This window comes from Lonchura striata, chromosome Z (assembly GCF_050655825.1).
Source record: "Lonchura striata isolate lonStrDom1 chromosome Z, ASM5065582v1, whole genome shotgun sequence".
Taxonomy (NCBI): Eukaryota; Metazoa; Chordata; class Aves; order Passeriformes; family Estrildidae; genus Lonchura; species Lonchura striata.
This window is the reverse complement of record NC_140740.1, coordinates 48,662,797-48,685,303: the sequence shown is the minus strand read 5'-3', so window position 1 is coordinate 48,685,303 and position 22,507 is coordinate 48,662,797. Positions and strand designations below refer to the sequence as shown.

General features: G+C 38.4%; 1 long non-coding RNA gene across 2 annotated transcripts in view; it reads left to right on the top strand.

The window, feature by feature from the left end:
- LOC146763809 (uncharacterized) overlaps window positions 1–22,507 on the top strand; it is a 76,368-nt gene that overhangs the window by 18,296 nt on the left and 35,565 nt on the right. For both annotated transcript variants that reach the window (XR_014951708.1, XR_014951707.1), the window contains one exon: window positions 11,220–22,205. This is a non-coding gene — a long non-coding RNA (uncharacterized LOC146763809). The remainder of the gene's footprint in view (window positions 1–11,219; window positions 22,206–22,507) is intronic.

The window sequence follows — 22,507 nt, the reverse complement described above, 5'->3', positions numbered from 1 at the left end:
AGCACAAAACTGAAAAAAGTCCTTGAGAGTTTAATTTTTCGTTTGTTTGTTTGTTTATTGGAACTTCTTAGAAGAAGGTCCAGGAGATGACATTCCAGCTGCATTAAAATAGAGGAGAACATTAGGATGTAGGGAGAGTGTGAGGGGAATGGTCTGAGTGTGTAACCTGCAAAAGCACCAAGGAAAGGAGCTCAGGACCCAGTCATGTATTTTTGATCCATTCAGCCTAGGCAGCTGCTGGTCATTAGAAATCCATGAAATTTCCAGAACAAGCATACAGAACTGAGAAACTGGTTAAAAAATTCTGATGCCAGATTTTGGTTTAACTCTTTCAAAGCACTCATTTTAAATTGAAAGGGGAAAAAAAATCCCCGTATTTTCTTGCTTTTCCATTCTGTTTTATAATTTCTCAGTAAAACAGCTGGAGAAAAATACTTTTCCTGGTATGATAGAATTAGTATTGAGAAACATAACTGTTTGGCTTTAGACCACTGAGTTGAACTGGAAGGCACAAAGCCTGTCAAAATTCAGTGACTGTTCCAGTCTGCATATAGAACTAATTAGTAGCTTCAGTTTTATTCTCAGTTGCACAAAGATAAAAAATACCAGTACCATGACTTAAGCCTTTTATTGGCAATCCCAACAGAACAAGATAGGTCAGGCTTGAAAGCAAATGAGTGGGGTGGGGTGGGGTGGAATGGGGAAAATTCCCTCAATCCTACAGGTGCACTATCTAAGCCAGTGTTGCAGTACATGGAGGACGCAATAATAGCAGATTTGTGCTGCCAGAACACCAGATGGATCTCCTCTGAGCTTAACCAAAAGACAGAAATTCATGTTGGAATGCCCCAAAACCTTTTCATTTAAAGATAACAGACCTCCAGCATCTGTCACCAGAATTCTTGAGCCCTCCCAGGCCTCCAGTGGGTCCCCGGAAGTTAAAATAGAACAAACTATCAATGGAGTAATCCTGTCCAGCCCCAGACTGAAGAAGAGCTTGAGACACAGTACACCTTCGTTGTGTTTGACAAAAGGAACACTTTCAGCACATTTTTATCAGTGTCTGGTTTTTATTTCCTCATTTGTAAGGTTCCTGATATTAAGTTCATCTTAAAGCAAACATTCACTGTTCACTGATAACAAACTGGAGACACTTTGCTTTTGATAGTGATAAAGTAACCCCTTTCTTCCATAAACATATTTATTTAGCTAAGTTTGCCTAGGAATTAATCTTATTTGTTTTACAGTGTACAAGGAACAAATCCCTTCATTAAGGTACAGTTAAGAAAATTCAATATAAAATTTTTCTGTGTGACATTGGGAAATCTCTGAATCACTTCCAACACTGCTATCAATACAGAAAGGCAAATAATGAATGTTTTTCATGTGAAAGGTCCTCATCTTTACTCTTTGCATCTTAATAAATTGCTGTGTTATTTCAAAACAAGTGGTCATTTAATACTTAGAGTAAAATGTTTGAATTTTAGTTATTAGAATGAAAGAGAGAGAATTGCAGTGATCAAATCACTAGCTGAATTTTATAGTTTTATTTTCGATTTCACAGTTTGTTGTTCAAAGATTGTTATTTCCAGAAATGCATCCATTGAAAATTATTCCAAAATTATGAAACTATTCTAATTCAAAAAGTTTTTGAACCCAGGAAAAATTTTTAATGAGGACAGTATAGTGAGTATTTAATATTACTATCCAAGTGATCAAATGTGTATCTTATTTTTAAATAATCATAATAAATATTTATACACACTTTATATCTGAGTTTGCTCATATTGAAATTGAACTAGAAAATAATGGTTATGGTACAATTCTTGATTCAGCATATACAGAATTAATTTTCCTTTTTTTTTTTTTTATTTCTTCTAGGTGTTCTTAGTTATTACTACTTAAAATATGATTCCTTGAGAGAAAAGTCAGAAGAAACAAAAGAAATGCATGATTGTTTAATTCTGTTCACAATTTTTAAAAAGTTCATTCTTTTAGGAACAAAAAAAAAAAAAAGAGACAATTTTACCTAATTCTCATTGAAAATGCTCTTTTACTGACATATTTTATCTAATCCTACTTATTTAAGAAAATAAAATTGCTTTATGGCAGCTCTATTTCCAGCCCTATGGCATTAGAGTGCTTGCCAAGTTTTTCTTGGCTAACATTGTGGATAATTATTTTTCAACTGTGTGCATTTTAGCGCTTGAACCACAATATTTACCTACATAACAGCTACGGAGAGAGTAGAAGTTTCCTCAAGTCAGTGTGGCTGAGTCATTTTTGTGATCAAAAGCTGTAATGTTAAGAAACCAATATAAATGATAGCTATTTCAAATGTACAGATATGCAGATCTGCTAGAAGCACGGAGTTATGCTTTCATGTAATTCACACTGGTGTTACCAAACTCAGAACCTATCATAGAACATTCCTTTAATTCTTGATGTTTTAACAAGTTGCCAGTAAACCTGGTATTTAGTGGTATTAGCAATCTCTGTGCTACAGCAGAGTTTGGTTTTTTGCTCTAGAAGAGGCAGATAGTTCTTCACAGTCTCATACATGGCTGTGTGCAGTACTCTTTGCCTAATGCAGCTTGAAATTCAGAGCCTTTCCCTTTCCATACTTTAATCCTGAGGCATGAAGAAGATGACTGCCCTTAATGGCCTTATTTGCCTGCCCTAATGCTCTTAATGACCTTATTTTCCTGCTGTATATAGGCTATATATAATTTTCCCATCATTATGGTACGTAGACATACAGAGGGAGTGATGAATATCCAGCTTTTTAAGAAAGAGGCAGTGGCTACTTCTCAGCAGCTCTCAAGTGCTTAGATTAAGTAGTCTCCCATAGGGCACAAGAGTCTTATTTAATGTTTGTATCAGCTGGTTAATTTGAAAGCCATTGACACATCTTTTCTATGTCCTAGAAACATGTTCAAGTGGGATTTCAAACATTGGGGTTGTAGTAGAGAGGTGTGACTGGGTTCTGTATTATTTACCATCAGTTGCACTGTGGCTTGTGTACCAAAATTGCCAAGGTACCAGTCTGTGTGACCCATCAGAAAAAGATTCTCATTCATTTTGAATGTAGCCATTATTTTTCAAAGGGTTAACAAGGGCTTTGCTGAACAATTTCTAGAGTATTCTCTATAGATCTCTCTTTTTAGTTTTCTGTTTGGTCATCTGAATCTTGTGTTGGGAACCAGGAAGGAAATTTAGCCTGAAAAGAGGAACAGTGCATGGTTTCACTACTGTGGCCAGACCTCAGGGTACTTCTTATGACTCTTTCCCTAACTCTGATAGGTAAGGATAGAGTGATGTGTTCCTTGTACAGTCAGCATCTAAAAACTTCTCTACTTACACAGGCCCACTCTAGTTTTGAATCCCAGTGAATCCCAATTCAGTGCTGTGCAGCCCAGGCAGCCTTGGGTGGCCCAATTGTAGATTACAAGAAATACAGGACAGGAATATTTTGCACTGAGTATTGTTGTTCCCAAACTTGAAGGAAAACCTGGGAAGACAAGAGATCACACTTGTGCCATCATTAATCATTTGTGCTAGAATCCACAACCCCTCTATTATTTATTTGCATTCTCTAAAAGAGAGGAAAGTTGTCCAAATAATCTTATCACAATCCAATAATGTTGTAATTCCCTACAAGTCAATCTACAAACTGAACCTGGATTTTATATTTATGTAGTGATTCACATAATAGATTTACATAATTTCATTGGTCAGTTAGTTCCCTCTTTGTGAAACAGGGTGAACAAAACAAACAAAAATTGCCCAACTTTTATTGCTTTTTTTTTTTTTTGCTTTTTGATGTGTTGACAGCCTGGGACACTTTTACACCACAAATAAACACTCCCTAGTGACAGGTCTCAGAATGGTCCAGCCTACAAAAAAACTAGGGTAAAGGTTCAGATTCTCATAGTTGTTTGTTGCTGCTTCTATTTTACAATATTTGAGAAAGGCAAATTCACAACAGAGCAGTAGAAATCTGTTTACTTGTTCAGTTGTCTTGTCTGCTTTGGATGCTGAGGCTGGCAGGTCCTTGGAGCTGTGTGAAAAGGTGACCAATTCCTGCATCAAAAAGGCTCATGTATTCCTTCCTGATTTTGCAGAAATTCAGGATAGTTTCCTTTAACTGGAATTCTTATGTCAAAATGTTCACAGGGAACAGAAGACTTAGGAACTGGTCAATTTTTTTTTCTGAAAGTTCAGCAATGCAAGTTTGAAAAATAAATTATTTTGCACACACATCAGCCTCATACAAATGGCTAAGGGCTAATGGCTTAACTCAAAGTCTGTTGTTGTCCATCTAGTGGGGTCAGCTGTCCTGATCAGGCTACCCTGGAATTGTGGTGCCTAATTGGGTAAATACTGTCCAAACTGCATGGATGGTATGGGTAATGGTTGCACAGCTGCAAAGAGCTCTTCCTATCCATAAAATAAGTGTGTCCAGTCTAATTAATATTGTGATATTAATTAATTCAGAAAGGTAATGAATTCTCCTGGGCCAATGGTTTCTCCTTCAGTTTGTTGGTATTATAGTGGTGTTGCAAAGGGACAGACATCAGACTAGTGTTCCAGCTTCTGGAGACTTTAATCAGCACAGCATTCTGAAGATAGGAGAAAATATTTCTGACACATTTCATGCTTTCACTTCTGAAATGCAGAACAGTTGTCACTTCAGACATAATTTCATGAGGTCTTCATCAGCATCTCTGAGCAGTCAATCTGTCCCTTTTGCTCTTCAATTTTGTGCTTCTGGGCTGATAGAAAATGTAGCTTGTTGAGTTTGCTGGGAGAGCCTAGAGATAAAATATTTTATGGACAAGTGTTGAGGTTGAGAATATCAGCTTCACAGTGATTCTTGACATGACTTTCTCCAGAGCACCACTATCCTGAAGAGCTGACAACAAATCATTGCTCTTGGTGACAAAACCAGTCATCCCATGAAAAAGCAGCACAGAACTTATTATCTAACCTTGATGATCCCAGAGGATTTGTGGTTCTCTTGTCTTTACTGGGCCCCCCTTGTTTTTTCTTTCAGCTCTGAACTCTCTACAGTGACACTGGCAGGGCTCCTGTCACTGATACAAAGAAAACCCACCCCAGCCAAAGCCTGTGACACTGAGTTACACAATAAGAAAAAAAAAAAAAAGCGTTTTTAAGGCTAAGTGGGGAGGGGGAGGCTTTTGCCTAAAACTTATTATGTGCACTTTAAGCACAGACATTCAGTTTTAGTGGCAATTGTGATACTTTTGTTTTCCAAAGTGTGTGTATGTGCTCTAATAAGAGAGAGTTACTGGGAATGGATAACTAGCTGTAAAAATGTGGCCAAGGTAAAACCTTTCAGGTCCATTCATGCCTGTGGATTAATTTAGCCTTCCCTTTTATGATCTTAAGTTATGAAATGTTCATGCAAAGCATTACCAGCTAAAGTGATCCAAGAGACAGTCTATTATGCCAAACACTAATCACTAGACAGTAATTAAGCTGTCAGTTATAAAACACAGAATTTGTGGTATTTCTAAATGAAGCAACAGCCCATGCCATAAGTCAAAAACAGGGATTGGTTCAGACAGGTAAGAGCCTCTTCCTTTGACAGTTGCCAGCTTAACTTCTGAGCAAATTAAAACCCTGTGCCATTGTGCCAGTGAGCCTTGGTTTGACAGAAGATCTTACATTCTCGGTGCAAGCCCACAGATAATGAAAGAAAAATTTCCTAAGAATACAATAGAGATTTTCTCCCTGATTTTCAGCAAAAAGGCAGATTATTACTCATCTCATTATTTAAGACCTCAGGACATTCCTTTAACACATGCATGAGCAGAAATTAAATATCACAGCATCCTGAAGAGTTTAGTGAAACTTGTTTTATGGCTTTTTTGGACATGAAGTGTGTATTAAGTCAAGCATTTTTGAACAGTCACCATGCAAGTTATGCAACAGGATCCATTTTGAGGGTTAAAATAGTAATTCAGTGGTTCACTAGATTAGGGGCCCAAGTACACTTAGCTGTCCATGTGCCTATACATTTTGCTCCTAGGCTTAAATTAATTTTTTTACTCACATTTACTTTTATTTACCTACAGTTCCCCAGAGCCTGCTTGCTGGGAGAGGTAGAAAATGAAGATGCACATAAATCATTGTACTCATTGACATTGTTTTACTAGCATAAACATAGATAAAGAAAACACTTATGTCCAAATGCAGAAACAGTAACTGATGCTACATGGGTGATGTAAACAAAACATGGTTGTGGCTGAACTGTCCAGCCTGACAGAAGGAAAAACATCTCATATATGCATAACCATTGCAGCTGGTACTTGAAATGCTGCTGATGAAACCTCTGCATTTACAGAGTAAGAGTTATTTATTGAAGATGTCAGTGCAAAATTCTCTATGGTGGACAACTGGTGCTATAATGGGCACAAACCCCCCATGGTCCTTCCTCAGTGCAGAAAGCTGCTGTGTTTTCCTAAGAATATCTATGAGTATCTGCAGGTTTCATTTCATATAGTATTGAAATTCACTTTGGGATGGCCTAGCATTTAATATGGGAAAAGGAAAGACTTACTAGAGATCAAGAATCTTTCTTTCTATGATTTTAGTATAACTTACACATGATTTAATTTTTTTCCTATAAGGTCACAGAATCCTAGAATGCTTTTGGTTGGAAGGGTCTTCTCATTCAAACCCCCTTCTACTACAACACATTGCCACTTAGCCAGGACTTGGACACTTCCAGAGATGTGTCAGACAGCTTCTCTGGGCAACCTAATCCAGTTCCTTACCAACCCCACAGTAAATAATTTCTTCCGAATATCTGATCTAAACCTGCCCTCTTTCATTTTGAAATCATTTCCCTTTGTTCTATCACTACATGCCCATATATAAAGTCTCTCTCCAGCTCTCCTGTAGTCCTTTCCTAAAAGAACTATAGAGATGCTTAAGGTCACCTGGGAGCTTTCCCTTCTCCAGGCTGAACAACCCCAATTCTCCAAGCCTGTCTTCATAGGAGAGATGGTCCAGTTCTATGACTGTCTTTGTGTCCCTCCTCTGGGCTGACTCCAGCAGGTCCCTGTCCCTCCCGTGCTGGGAGCCCAGGGCTGGATGCAGTTCTCCAGGTGGGTCTCAGCAGAGCAGAGCAGAGGGGCAGAATCCCCTCCCTCCCCTGCTGCCCACGGGGCTCTGGATGCAGCCCAGGACACGTTTGGCTCTCTGGGCTGTGAGTGCCATGGCCGGGCCATGTGCAGCCTCTCACCCACAGCACCCCCAAGTCCTTTTGGGCAGGGCTGCTCTGGGTCTGTTCATGCCCAGCCTGGGCTGGTACCAGGGATTGTCCCAGCCCAGGTGCAGGACCTGGCACTTGGCCTTGTTGAACTCCATGAGGTTCTCACAATCCCACCTCTACAGCCTGTCCAGTCCCTCTGGATGGCTCCCTTCCCTCCAGAGAGGACCACACCACACAGTTTGGCATCATCAGAGAATTTGCTGAGCATGCCCTCGAGCCCCCTGTCCCTGTCACCAATATATTGAAAAGTGCTGGTCCCAACACATTCCCCTGATAGACACCACTTGTCACTAGTCTCCATTTGGATATTGAGCAGTTGATCCTGCCAGCTCCTTAGCCACTGAATGATCCTTCCACCAAATCCATGTTCTGAGACAAGGATGTTGTGGGGACCGCCCAGTGTCAAATGCTTTCCACAACTCCAGGTAGTGGATGTCAGTTACTCTTGCCTTGTCCACCAGCACTTTATCCCTGTTGTAGAAGATCAGTTTGCTGTTAGTGAAGCCTTGCTGTATGTCACCAGTCAATTTTCTGTTTTCCATGTGGCTTAGCAGAGTCTCCAGGAGGATGGGCTCTGTGGTGTTTCCAGTCACAGCCTCACTGTGAGGTGACACTAATCTGCTTGCAGTTCCCCAAGTCTTCCTTATTTTCTTTTTCAGAAATGGGGTTTATGATTCCCCTTTCCCAGTCAGAGGGATCTGCCATGACTTCTGAAATACAAAGGATAACCACTTAATCCATCTGTTCCCTCAGGACCCACAGATGCATCTCATCAGGCACCATGACTTGTGCATCTTCAGGTTCTTTAGATGTTCTTGTACCTGATCTTCTCCTGCAGGAGATAGTTCTTCTTTCTCCCAGTTCCTGCCTTTGCCTTCTCAGGCAGTCTGGCTAGGAGTTTTTGCTGGAGACTGAAGTTAAAGGGTTGTTGAGTACTTCAGCCTTCTCCATATTCTGGATAACCAAGTTTCCTCTGCCAGAGATGCACACACATTGCACATATCAGCTCATTGATGTGGACAGGAGTGTACCTTAATAAATAGCAGGAATGTTTTCCAGTTTGATAGAAGCCAGCACAAATGCTTTGTCAATTGTTGCTGGGAACATCCAGCTCACCCACCGTGCTATTTTTAAGGCTAACAAGTCCAGATCCAAGTACAAGCAAGATGCAGAACAGTGTGAGTAATTTTACTGCTTTGCACGAAGACCAGCACCAGTTGCTGGTGAGTCTGTGCTTCTCAGAGCATTTATTTGGTGAAACAATTGCTCAGACATTCAGACACTATACAGACATTTGGGGATTTCTCTTTGTCAATATACCTTTTGTTTTGTGTATCGAATATCTAGAGTCTGGCTAAACTTAGGCAGCTGTTTGGCCAGTATATGCAAGTAGATTTTATGAAATCCCAGATTAATAGGGAGCAGTAAATACTGCAAAAGACAGAAAATACTACTCAAATGTTTTCTGAAATTGAAAGCAAAACAGCAAATCAAGACTTTTTTATTACATTTAAACAGCTTTAGTATCAGCACATGTAGTTGCTTTGCAGAGGTGAAATGCACTTAAGCTTACAGCACCGTTTAGTCACAAAGAGTTATATTGTCTCATTTTCCACAGAGCTGGAAAGTAAGCACAGAATTCTCATATCTTTTGCTAGTATCATAAGCCATCATTCTGCTGTTATAACCAGAAACATACAATTCTGGGGAATTACTTACTGCCAAATGAGGACAAAAGGAGAAACCTGTAGGAAGAAAGAAAGAGAGTTACTATGGAAAAAAGATCCTGAACAAGACAGATATAAGATATTTAATATGACTTTCCAGTGCAATATGGTAGTGAGAAAAACTTATTTATAAGCTGCAGGGCATTAGGCCATGGGGATGAGAGGTTGTATAACCCTGTCTGTAGGGTTATGATGAGACCATTGCTAAAAATAATTCTGGTTTTGAGCAACTTACTACAAGAGTGATTGTGCCAAACTGGAACAGACTCAGATAACAACAAAACAATTATTAAATGACTGGATTTATGAGAAAAGATAAAGCAACTAAATATATACATAACTTGGCTATGAGACATCTAAAGGGAGGCATTAATTGTCTGTTAGTACAGTATTCAAATATATAAATGCCAAAGAGGCTGAAAAATCAAATGAATTATTTAGTGAGATATCAAGAGGATGTAGTTATAGCTAATGAAATAGTCTCCAGTGATAGGGCTGGAGAAAGGGCTGGCCTTCAACTATGTAATGCAGCAATAGTCTTCGGTCTTACTGAGTACATACATGTATGTGGGCCAGGGAGCAGAAAGTCAGGCATTAGAGGCAATTTCACTCAAAACTTTATTTGTGGCTAATGACATGCAAGTTTTGCTCTGGGTGGACAAACATCATGATTTATAAATGTAAACTCTCCAAATCCTTGTAGAAACAAAGTGATTGGTATAAGGACTACACCATCTAGCTATCAAAAATTGGAAGTTTCTGTGCAGGTTACACATTCATTGTGAACTGCAGTATTAGCCTGCTACTGTTTTACATCTGAAGAAAGTACATATGCATTACAACTAAATAAATTTAAACTGCTCCATGAATTTAAAATAATGTGTAATAGCCTGCCTACTGATTTTCTAGCATGAGAGAGAAACCTCTAGCAGCTTTTCTTTTGTTTCCATGTGTGATGCATGAAACTACATTTAATCTCAAACTCATTTAATCTCCTTCATTCCCTGGCAAAAAGCATATAAAAACGTTGGAGATCTTTGGTTCTGCTAAAGAAAATAGACTTCATCCATTTCCGCTGTACTGTTATGGTTTTTATCTGTGGTGTTTTGTATGGAAGTTGCCAAACAACATCTGTGTTGCTCATGAAAAACAAATGAAAATGTTTTCAATTTGTTTAGATCAGCAGAAAAATGTATTTTCACATCAAAAAGTTCTTGTTCCAGCAGCTATCTGATGAAGAATTGACTCACAACACATGAGTCAGAATTGCTCCTGGCATTTTGGTGCCTTAGGTAAAATACCAGCCCAAATACCCATTCAATTTTTTATCATATTTGACAAGTTAATTTAAAAGTGTCTTTTATTCAGTGAGAATTTGTCTTTTGATTTTGCTGTGCTTTCTGCTCTTCTCCCATTGTCTTCAGTCAACTTCATGCTTCAGCATGTCCTTTTGTTCATGTTGCACTTATTTACTAAGAATATTAAGATTATTTTTGCCATTCAGCCTCTCTTAATGCATTTCCTTTCTTTTCCTTCCCATGTACAGTTCTACTGGAGTCCCATATATACTCATCCAAGTCATCCCAGATGTCACACTTTGCCACTTAAAGAACCTTAAGGCTTGTGAATGCATTTACCCTTGAAGGGAAAGTGCCCTTAAAAGATGACCTTGGTACTTTTAAGGTCTGCAGTGAAGAAGAAAAGTACAAAGATAGCTGAAGAGGAAGAAAAGGCATTAGTTTTGACTGCAAAACTTTCTTTATTATGTTTGTATGTGTTTTTAATGATTCTTTCTTAGTGTATTTTAGTATCTGTCATTTTTCCATCATAACTTCGAACTGCTATCTCCCCAAATCTGAAATCAGAGAAGACTTTGCAGTCCAATCTGCCAGTGCTGGGGCAGATGAGCACTCTGTCCTTCATTTATAAATAGACAGGAAGGACCATCCCAATAAGTTTCCTGACCTTGGCTCTGCAGGATTAGCTCAGACATGATTTATACAGATCCTTGACACACAAAGGTTGTCTTTTGGAAGATAGAATTAGATTTTGGCATAAAAATTCCATCTGATCCTAAACAATTTCAGTTTAGTAAAAGCATCCAGGTTCCTGATCTAGAAGAGAAGGATGTGACACAGGTGTAACAGCAGAGAGCTTTGTTGTTAAATAATCCTATTTTAAACTTTCAGTCAAAGGCCTGAAATTCATGTGCCCTTCAAGCAAGGAACCTTTCCAAGCTGCCCCAAAAAGCTACAGTTCCTGCAATTCCTGCAAAATATTCAGAAGCAAATGAATTTCATCAAGGATATGCTCTTTTCCTGTCCTTTGCTGGGAAGCTTCCCCTGTAAAACCTGTCAAACTGAAGTGACCATTTGGAACGGATCTCCACAAAGACCTCAAGTTTACATTAAGATTCAGGAGCATTTCAAAGAACAGGAGGTGAGATATACCTATATTATACATTTATAAATGTATAATATATATGTGTATATGCATACACATTTATATATGCATATGAACACACAATATACATTCATTAAACCTTTTGAGTATTCATATTTATTTAGAGAGTGTAGTTCAAAATTTAAGAAGATGGTACATTCAGTCAGGGTTCTTCTCTTAATGTTTTGTCCTTGTTGTTTCCAAGGATAATTTCTCTCACTTTGCCTTCTACTTTTTTCATCAAGTGTTTATAAGTAGATGTCTTGTGTGAAAGTGAGACCTTAAGATTGTCACATGACCATATTCAGACTGTTTAGGGAAACTCTGAAACCTAATGCATGAGAAATAGTATGCAAACTGATTATACAGAAACTGGAAAAATAGCCAGGAATTTGGGAGTGCAGGCATATTTTCCAAGCACCATGGAGGCACTTAACTACGGTTTAGATGGAATGTGTTACTCCTTGATTTAGTTCTAGCAAAATACTCAAGAAAATGTGAGGCCTCCCCAGGACACACTAATTTTTGGTTTTGCAGTTGCAGCTGTCTACAGAGATTAAGGAATTTGGATCAGTTCCAACCTTCACATGTTGGAATAACAAAATTCTGTTTGCTGTGTCAGGTGATGGTGCCTTTAAATAAATACACTAATTTGTGTCCTGAGTGTTGGCATTGAGGTGAGGATAGAAAAAATAGAGGAATACTAGAGCTAGAAATAATAGAGGAATAATAAGCAATATTAAGCTTACTTCCTGTTTCTAATTTAACTGTTACAGTATACTTTGAATATGAAAGTGTATATATGACTTTCATTTCAATATGGACCTGGATCCTAAGCACTGCTTCCAGCTGAGCAGTTTTCTGCAGCTTCCAGAAGCCCATGAAACCTACAGGAGCACACCAAACAGTCAAGGGTGTGATCTGATACCACAGCTAATGAGGCACAGCTATTTTATACATTCAGAAGAAATAATTCATTATACAACTCCTAATACATCCCACAGGAAATGAATACAGCAAGGGCACTGGGCCTGTTGATTTTGCAAACGTGAATAGACTTTGCTCAAGGGAACAACTCTGTTGTTGTCAGTAGGAGCAGCAGCTGAAGAGTGCAAGAGATGTGTCAGGAATCATTTTCATTGTTAGTGGTGTTCAAATTGTATTTAAAACCCTGTATGATAAAAAACCAAATAAATGCCCCAATCAAAACTTCACCAGGCACAAATCTTGAATCTTGTTGAATCTATTTTCAAAAAGCAACCAGTTAGAGGTCGGCTGTGGAAAGAAACAGTTCCTTGCTACTGCTCCCAAACATGTCTGAAACAAAACAGGGGATGTATAAAACATTGTTCTTACCAGCAGGTACCATCAGCTATTAAATTCTCTGTTAATGGCATCACCAGGGACCATGACTTAGGTCAACAGCTTGGCAGGAGGTGCTGGCAAATGTTAAATCAACAGCAATCAAAACTGAAAAACCAACATGCTTGCTACCATCAAATTTAAAAGAGAACTTATTGTGCCTCAAACACAGCAGCAGGTTTAATAGAAAAGTAGACATGTTTATCGTTTCAGATTTACAACAAGACTTATAAAGACCTTATTAGTCAGAATCCAGTCTGCTGCCCTAGAAACTAAGAATGTTACTTTGTTGAGAAGAAGGATCTGTTGACACAAATGTTTCGCCTGGCCTTGCCATTGTGGTTAACCAAAATACATTTACTAGTGAGAAGGTAAATAAAAGCAAACAAGATGCCTCTTATACCACAATACAGTAAGGTTCAAATTGACCAAGCTTAATGCTATGACATAAATATGCTTAATGTTTATGGAATTTTTCTAGGAGCTGTTTGCCCTGTTGGGCTTAACGTCTTACATGAGACCTACTGAATGGGAATGTGTTTTCGGTATTACACATACTTAAAGACCTCATCAAAAATATTCAGAGGAGCTGCCATGAATACCACAGTTAACCACGTTGCAAATAAAATGGGTCATGGTTTATTCTTAGATTAACACGAATACATCAATCTTGTCCCATATATATATGTACACAGAAAAATTAACTGACAATTGAGGTGATAACACTATTGGAACCAGGGCTGTATAAATATAAATCATCTGCACAGACTGCACTGGAAAAAACACAGTAGCTCTTTGATCTGCAAGAAAACAGAGAAATTGGGAAACACAGCTCTGGTGTCTGAGCTTCTGTTAGTGGATGCAGAGTCTTGCACAACCGCTTCTCTAGTAAGTAACCCAAAGCATGCCCAGCATCATCTGATTCTAATGGAGAAACTCCAGGCCACAAAAAGCTGAATGGCCAATCTTAGATTACCCTGCTGCCATGAAATAAACTCCTTGTTTTTTGTCTTCCTCCCATATGGAAAAGAAGAAAGACAAAAAAGAGTGAGAGGGAAACTATTGAGAAGAAAATAAGACCATAGTATATCCATTTCAGTACACAGTCTGAGACTGAATCAGGTTGGTTTGCAAGCTAAGAAATCTTGAAAGGTGCTTCCCTTTTATCTGAATTTGGGTTTTGTTAAATTCATGTTTTAAGACTCATTAATTCTATTTTTCAAATTAAGCTTGAAGCCATAAAAAAGAAAGTAGAAGACCAATCTCCAGTGGCTTTAAAAAACATCTGTTATAAAGTCTTGCTCCACAACACGTAAGTAGAGATATAGCATTAAAATTATCTTGTTTTCTCAGTACATCTCTGAGCAAGCCTGGAACATCACATCAGAAGTGTTACAATTAGTATGAAAACCAAAACCAGTCAGCAGCTGTTGAAGGAAGGAAAAAAAATAAAAGGTGAAAGTATTAAGATCCTGTGACTGTACAGTAAGGCTGTAGTTTATACTGAGCTAAAAATCAGCATGGAAAGGGAAAATTTTTGCTCAGACATCACAGATTTCTTCAGGGAAAATCCCCAGTACAGCTTTATTTTGTGACAGTGCAACAAAACCATTCAGTGGAATAATGCTATCAAGTAGTAGAAGTTTTCCACCTCCATAGAAAAAGTCCCAGGCCCTGATTTTCTCAGCTTCTCCCTCCTTTTTCTGGCATTTTTCTTTCTTGGCAATGGCAAAGGAAGCACAATAGTCAGTCACTCTGTATTTAACAATATTGTGCAAAATCTTGGGAAACAGCATTTCTTACATTACCTTCTGAGAGAATGAGGTCTCGGGAGTTGGTTAGACACATGGTTCAGTTGTGGAAGATCAGCCCTGCCCTGAGATACCATTCTCCCATAACTCCCATTTTTAGACAAGCCACTGTAAACACTCCTTGCCCTCGCCATTACCAAGTAAACTAGATTAATTTCTGTTAGAAATGCTCACATGTCTGGGTATCGTATGTGAGCTAAAGCCTGATCACTTCTAGAAAGTCTCCAAGAAGGAATTAAATGGCTTGCTGACTATTCCTGAGCATCCTGATTTTCAGTTGTACCTTTCCCCACTGAAAAGCTTTCCATTTGACCCACAGAGTTCCTTTTTCATCTGTTGCAAAAAAAAAAAAATGAGGTAAGCTAGAAGGAGGGAGAAAGAGGAAGTATTTACAGTAGTTTAACCATATTTCTTGAGGGGGGGCTTTCCAAAGATCTGGTATCAGCTATGCTTTTGAATTGTATCCAGAATTACATAAGCTTTCCAACCTTTTAAAATTCTGCTGCCAGAACACATTCATCAGCTACTCATCCACAGACCACAGGCAGGTGAAATCCTCTCCAACTTCATGGAGTTTTTAGTAGGTCAATGTGATTGTAAGGCCACTCTCAACGATTCAAGAACAGTTTTGAAACTGTTCTTGATCTGGGAACATTCTTGAGATATAGAAGAAAAAAAAATACCACTCCTATATTCAAGAAGGGCAATAAGGAGGATCTGGAGAACTACAGGATACTCAGCCTCAACTAGTCCCTGAGAAGGGGAGGAAATGAGAACCTTCCTATGAAGTTCAGAATACTGTGTCAATTAAGGTATGAAAAAAAGAAATATATATATCAGATAAAATAATAGCAGTTAACTTCATTGATACGGTATTTGACTCAGGGGGTCCTTAGCCAAAACAATTCAAAGGCACAGGGTAATCTTTAGGGAAGATTAGTCCATGCAGACAATTTTTACCCTCTCATCACAAGCATTTGCAGAATCACAAAATCAGTGAGGTTGGAAAAGGCTTCTGAGCTCATCGAGTCCAACCTATGACTGAACATCACCATCTCAATGAGACCATGGCATGCCCAGTCTTCCCATAAACAACTCCAGGGATGGTGACTCCATCATCTTCCCAGGTAGCCCATTCCAGTGTCTAATCCCCCTTTCTGTGAAGAAATTCCTTCTAATTCACTGATGCTTTTTGTCCCAGACATGATAGCATGGTAATTCTTACATAGTTTATCCCTATTTACAACCCATATCAATTGAAATAGGAAATGGCTTATCAAGCTAATGCTCTGAGCTAATCTTCCTTGAAAAATGATAAATAGATAAAGATGAATCAAAATCCAATAAGTAAATTATTTTAAATAGATAACATGATAAAGAAAAATGGAGCATTTGTATACTGAGATTGGAAAACAAAAAGAGTTAAACAATTTTCTTCAAATTTTGGCAATAGCATTTATTTTTTGAGATTTAAAATAACTCTTCCAAAAAATAAGGGTATAGATTTTTCTATAGTGTTGATATGGCAGAATAATCACTAGGTTTTTAAAGATGTTTCATCAGAGACGTAATTTTCTTTGAATCCTGCAGGTAAAGTACCAACATCATCCTCTTTTTAAACATATGTTTAAAAAGAATTTCAGACGTTTAGGTACTTCTGGGATTTTACAGTAACCAAGAGTTCTCCCTTGTAAAGGAAGTGGAGCTGTAGACTGTGGGTGATAGTACATGGGCATAAAACTTAATTTAATTTGGAGGTGAGGTGTTTGGGTATTGTGATTTTGGCTAATAGACCTGTGATTTGGGAGTTGGTACAGTTCACAATTGTCCTTTTTAAATGACTGTACGATGCACATTTCTCATACACAAATAGAAAGCATTTGTTACAGTGAAAGACACCTTTAGGATATTGGTCACACTGCTTCTTACTGAGGGAGAAGGATGAATTTTAGAGAGAAGGATTAAACATTTGTAGAGGTAGTAAACTGCAAAGCCAAAATCATCTGGAAACCTGAGCATATTCCATAATAGGAAGAGGGAATGCATGTTCACAGCCTGAAACTCTACATTCTGCCGCTATGGAAGGTACTACCCAGACAGATACAAGAAGGAGAGGCCTTTCTTTGTAGGTCAGCTATAGATTTTCTTCCATTTCTTCAGCTGTGTCCTTAAAAGCACTTCTAACTATGCTGGCTATTTTGTCTAACATGTGTGATGCTTTGATTTGCATTTTGTTTTGACTTGTCTTGAGACTATCATGATTCAAAGTAGGCAGAGAATTAAAATAATGAAGTTAATCAATAAAGCAAGACTCTGGGACATGTTAGTGTGTGTCCTAATTCCTGTGCCCATCATAGAGATAATACTGTATCTCTCATTTGGAGTTAAGATGAAAAGCAAATAAGATAGGACAGGGAGTAGTGGTGGGAGAAGTGTCTTCCAGCAAAGGTTGATGACACTCAATGCACATTAAGGGTTGTGGACAGAGTGTTCCACTTGTCAGTTCAATTTTTGTTATCCTCTGCTGTAAAAATGGGAAACCCAAATTAATATTATTTCATCAAAAGAAAAATCAGGGTTTTTTTGGTAACAAGACTCTATCCAGCAACTAAGTGAACATGACTCAGATTAACCAAGGTGCCACCCCTTAAAAGAAATCTGTACCTAGTCTGAAGAACTTCCTTTCCAGCCTGAGTCAGAGCAAATAAGTTTCAAGCCATGACAGCATTACTATTTCATAGCCACACATAGCCCATTAAGTCAGTTACTGGCCTCCATTTTCTGCTACTCATTAAAATTCACAAAAAAATCCATTTTTTCATAAAAATCTTTGTAGCAGTGAAGTGTTATGTATCAAGAAGGTGCTTGACCATTCACTACTTCATGTTTGCGCTCTGAAGAGTGCAAGAGATTCCAATTAGTTTCTTGGTATAATTAAAACTGGGTTGATATCCATGACCGTGGAAATGATTCCTTAAATTTAGGACTGTTCTCACTTTGATTTTGAAATTACTCACATATTTCTCTACTAAACATGTGTAACAAAATCTGTTTTTCTTTTGTTATTTAGAAAGGGAGACAAAAGTTACTAGTGTTGGAGTGAAGAATGTTTCCATTTTCATATGAATTTTTACTGATCTTTTTATGCTTCTTGGAGGTAAGAGCACCACCAAGGCAAATCAGATAGATTAATCAGGATGGAAAGGCTCAGCTCAGAAGCCCAAATTCTCAGTACTGCTATCCTGTGTTACCGAGAGATGTCTCTCTGTCAGCTTCTCCCTCTGTCTTTCCTCTGATGAAAAATTCCCATTTGAACACTGTGCTGTGAAAGGATGCCTGGCATATTTCATTGCCACCTGCTAATCTATGTCTACATCAAAATGATTTTGAAAGAAATTCAAAGAATCTGGTTTATCTAGATTATTTTAAGATGTAAAATGAGATTTTTCTTTTTTTTTTTTAACAGTAAAACTACAGTAATTAATTCAACATATTTAGTGCATCTTCATCTTGAATGTATACATGGTATTTATGAATTAATGTAACAGATTAAGTACTAATTAATCAGAAGCACATCCCAGCTATTGATACAAGGAAAAACAGAGTTGACACAAAAGAAGAAAAAACCTGCAATAACAGAGGCTCTGAATTTCACATAATCTCAATGCACTACCTAATTCAAAGAAAAAAATAATATCAGAATCATGACCAGAATGCAAATACCTTTCTTTCTACTGCTAATTATCCCTAATAAAATTAAGAACTAAAATCTGCTACTAACCAATAGCAGAAATACCTTTTCTTTATAATATTTAATCTAAACAACTTGTGTTTTATTTTAAAACTGTGCTTCTTTGTCTTGTCATATCTGCTTATGTAAAAAGTCATTCTCCATTTTTTGAAGTCCCCTGAGATACTGGATGGCATTAGTGGGGTTTCCCTGGAGCCTTCTTTACTTTCAACTCTCTCAGCCTGTCTTTGTTAGAAGAGTGGTTCCAGCCTTTGCATCATCTTTGTGACCCTCCTCTGGACCCACCTCAGGCAGGGTAACATCCTTCTTGCATTGAGGACCCTGCAGATGGAATCACAGAGTCATGGAATCTTTTAGGATCGGAAAGGTGTGACCAACAGTGACCCATCACTGTCAGAGGTGCAGGTGCCCCATGGGGAGGTTGCAAAGCAATCATGGCCTTCTCTGAAATGTTTCATTTCTGTCATTCCTCATTTGACAGTGACTGGAAGAGCTCAGAGGGCAGAGAACTCTAGAGAAGATGAACACAAGTAAAAGAGGAGTTAGCAGTGAAGATAAGCAGAAAAATAAGTAGAAAGAGGGCATAGTACATTCCTCAATTTCCTCATTCTGGAGGTTGAAAGAGGTCTGAGGGTGAATGTGAATGAGAATGAATGTGAGTACAGCTCTTTACTCAAGGAGGACACCTACCAGCCTGCAGGAGTTGAAGGTCACTGATCTTGAGATATTGCCTGATGCTGAAGAGATTCCACAGACAGGATGCTGAAATTGCCCATGGTTGAAAAGTTGATATTTGCCAAAATGTTGAAGGTAAGCCTAGAGCTTCATAGATGTAAGTTTTTAAAAAGAGGTGAATTATGGGCCAAATAGCTTGCCTTCTTGGTAAAAAAGACAAGGGACAAAACCAAAGAGAACAGAAAGAAAAAAAGGTCATGATAGAAAGAAAATAGAATTAATGGAAGTAAATTAGCTCTAACTTGCAGAATACAGTTGTAGTGAGTGCCCTGTGTGGTACTGAGCTGAGGATAAATTACTGCGTGCTCTGACCATGCTGATATAACATCAGTGAGTACATGAACCTCACTTCCAAAGTTTAGTGTCACTGTGGAGAAGGAGTCCAATCCCCAGCACAACCTGAAGCCTCAATGGACACACAGACTATTGCTCTAAATGATAACTGTAAGTACCTCTAGGACAATCACAGATAGGTAATCTAAACTACAACAACAAGAGCTACAAGTTTCATTTAGTTTCAGATGAGTTACACAAATGACAACAAAACCCACATCTTCAAGGAATTCCAGGAAGAATTCCCTCAGTTCTCCACAGCATGCTGCAAACCACTAGAACAGATCACTACAGAAATAATGCAGGGAAACTTCTTCATTAAAGCTTTGTTTTTGAAGAAACTACATGAACATTTTTAAAATTGGTTTCAGAAAGTGAAAGAATTAGGTGTAGAAATTAAAGCTTCCTGGCATAAAACTTTAATGGAACACATTCATAGTTTACGGAACAACTGATCCACATGTACTGGATTTTTGAAAACACTGTTTTCTCACACATTAATTCTTCTCTGTTTGAATTAGGGCTATTCCCTAAACTGCTCTACAAAATGGGCATATTTTTTCCTTCAGGTACTAGTTAACAAAATCAACTTCTCTTAGTCCATGCCTAAGTGTCTCAGAAACAGAATGGCAGCTCAAAGTTTGAGGTTATTTTGTAACCTTGTCCTGAAAGACAGTTGTGAGAACAGGGATTCCAATTCTAAACACCTAAAGAAGATGTCCACCCAGTTTCACTTAAGGCAGCCTTCAAAGAATAGTTATGTCAAAAACTTCTTCCTTCCATTGATTACCAAAGGAAAAGTCTGGACTGCACTCTGGGCATGGCCCCACTAGATGTTACTTTACTGTCACTTAAATGAGCCTAATATTCCCTGTGTTGGGGACACAGTTTGTCCCTAACAGCATGTTCAGATTTCCCCGGTGAACAAACTAGGAACAAAAAAACCAAACCAAACCAAACCAAATCAAACCAAACCAAAAAAAGTACTTAAGCTGAAGACGGTAAAACAGTAGAAAGACTTGTTTATAAACCTGGCATATTAAGGAACTGTTAGGTTACACAGACATGGTTAAACGTACTAGATTTCAATGTGTAATAAGTTAGGAATTCAACAAGGTACAAAGAACAATGAAGCTCAGCATCTGAGAAAAATGATTTAGTATGGTACAGGAAAGAGGCAAGTTGCCAGTTACAGGACATTATGCATTGTTTTATTTTTCTCCCTCTGAAAAGCACCTCAGATTTAATTTAAAATTCTGACTGGTTGAGTTAAATAAAAATCAATCCAAACTCTGTTGTAATGGAAATCACATCTATGATTTCAAATGCATTCATTAAATTAATAGGTCCTTTTGCCTTTCTTTTCAAGTATCAAAACTCAGATCCATTACAATTCTTTAAAGCCTTATATCAGTGTGCTCTCTATGCCTCTTGCTTAACACAACCTTTCCAGAGGCTTTCTTCCCAAAATAACTCAATTCTGTTCAATCCTCGCCATCTCCACACACTCAATATCTACACCTTTTTCCTTTTTTCTTTTTGATTTGCAGCCTTGTCTTCTGACAAATTCCAAGCTCACAGCATCTCATATGCTTGGGAAATTACAGTAAAACACTTCAACATCACTACAGCTGGAAAAAGCGTAAGTCAGCATTTGTGTAGTCCCAGTTAGGATTGAAGGTGACTTCCATCCTAAAGCTGTTTTTAAAGAATGCCTTCGTTGAGCCCTTCCCAGTAATAAGTGGCTTCAGGACAAAAAAAATTTTCTTTTGAGGAAAAGTTGTGATATGAAAAGGCATGAATTAACTGCATTTCCATACAACGTAGAGAGAATTTGGCCCATTGTGACAAGTTGAACATTTCTACAGGAAAAAAACCAGCAATTCAGCCTTAAAAAAACCTCATAAGTTAAAAAAATTCAAAGAAACATATAACTATTTATCTGTCTGAAGGCCATGATAAGGAGTTATATTAGGAAATTAACAAATTAATAGAAATGTTTACATTATGCTTATCTGGCTAATTTGCTTATGAATAATAAGAATGACTTAACAGTGTTCTCTTGAATATCAATTGTTATGCCACTTGTGAGTGATGTATGCAGAGCAGGACAACCCAGAAACAAGACTTTGGATTTAGGCATGTTGTAATCAGTGGCAGCCAAACAAACACAAAGGTCTTCTAAAGAAAGAAACCAGCCCTGAAGTGCAGAGGTACCATTGTTTTGTATAATTAATTTAAATATTCACAGACGTCATAATTATGATTTGGAAAGCTCATTCATGGGAAGGGACACATTTCACTAGACCAGGTTGCTTAGAGCCCCATCCAGCCTGGCCTTGAACACTGCCAGGGAGAGTGAATCCACAGCTTCTCTGTGCAACCTGTACCAGGGCCTCACCACCCTCAGGGTAAAGAATTTCTTCCTAGTATATAACATAAATGCACTCTCTCAGTTTGAAGCCATTCCCCCTTGTCCTGTCTACTCCAGACCCATGCAAATATTCCCTCTCCCTCATTCTTGCAGGTTTCATAAAGTACTGGAAGGCCACAACTTGGTCCTCTAAGCCTTCTCTTAGTCACCCCTAAGCCTTCTCTTCTCCAGGTTGAACAATCCCAACTCTCTCAACCTTTCTTCACAGGAGATGTGCTCCATCACACCAGTGGCCTTCTTTGTGCTGACTCCAGCAGGTCCCTGTCCCTCCCGTGCTGGGAGCCCAGGGCTGGATGCAGTGCTCCAGGTGGGTCTCAGCAGAGCAGAGCAGAGGGGCAGAATCCCCTCCCTCCCCTGCTGCCCACAGGGGCTCCATCCCTGGATGCAGCCAGGGATGGATGTGGCTTTAGAGAATTCAGTAGGGACAGTGCATTTAGAAAGCTTTTCATGGCACTTCTTTTGATTCTTACTAAAAACTTCAGAGAGCAAAATTAATAAGTACTCCAAGGAATCTCCTTTTAGAAAAGGAAATACAACTTACACTTGTCAGTTTAGGAGCTCCCTCATTAACCCCACTGGATGACCAAACAAGCTAAAAGAAATCATGGT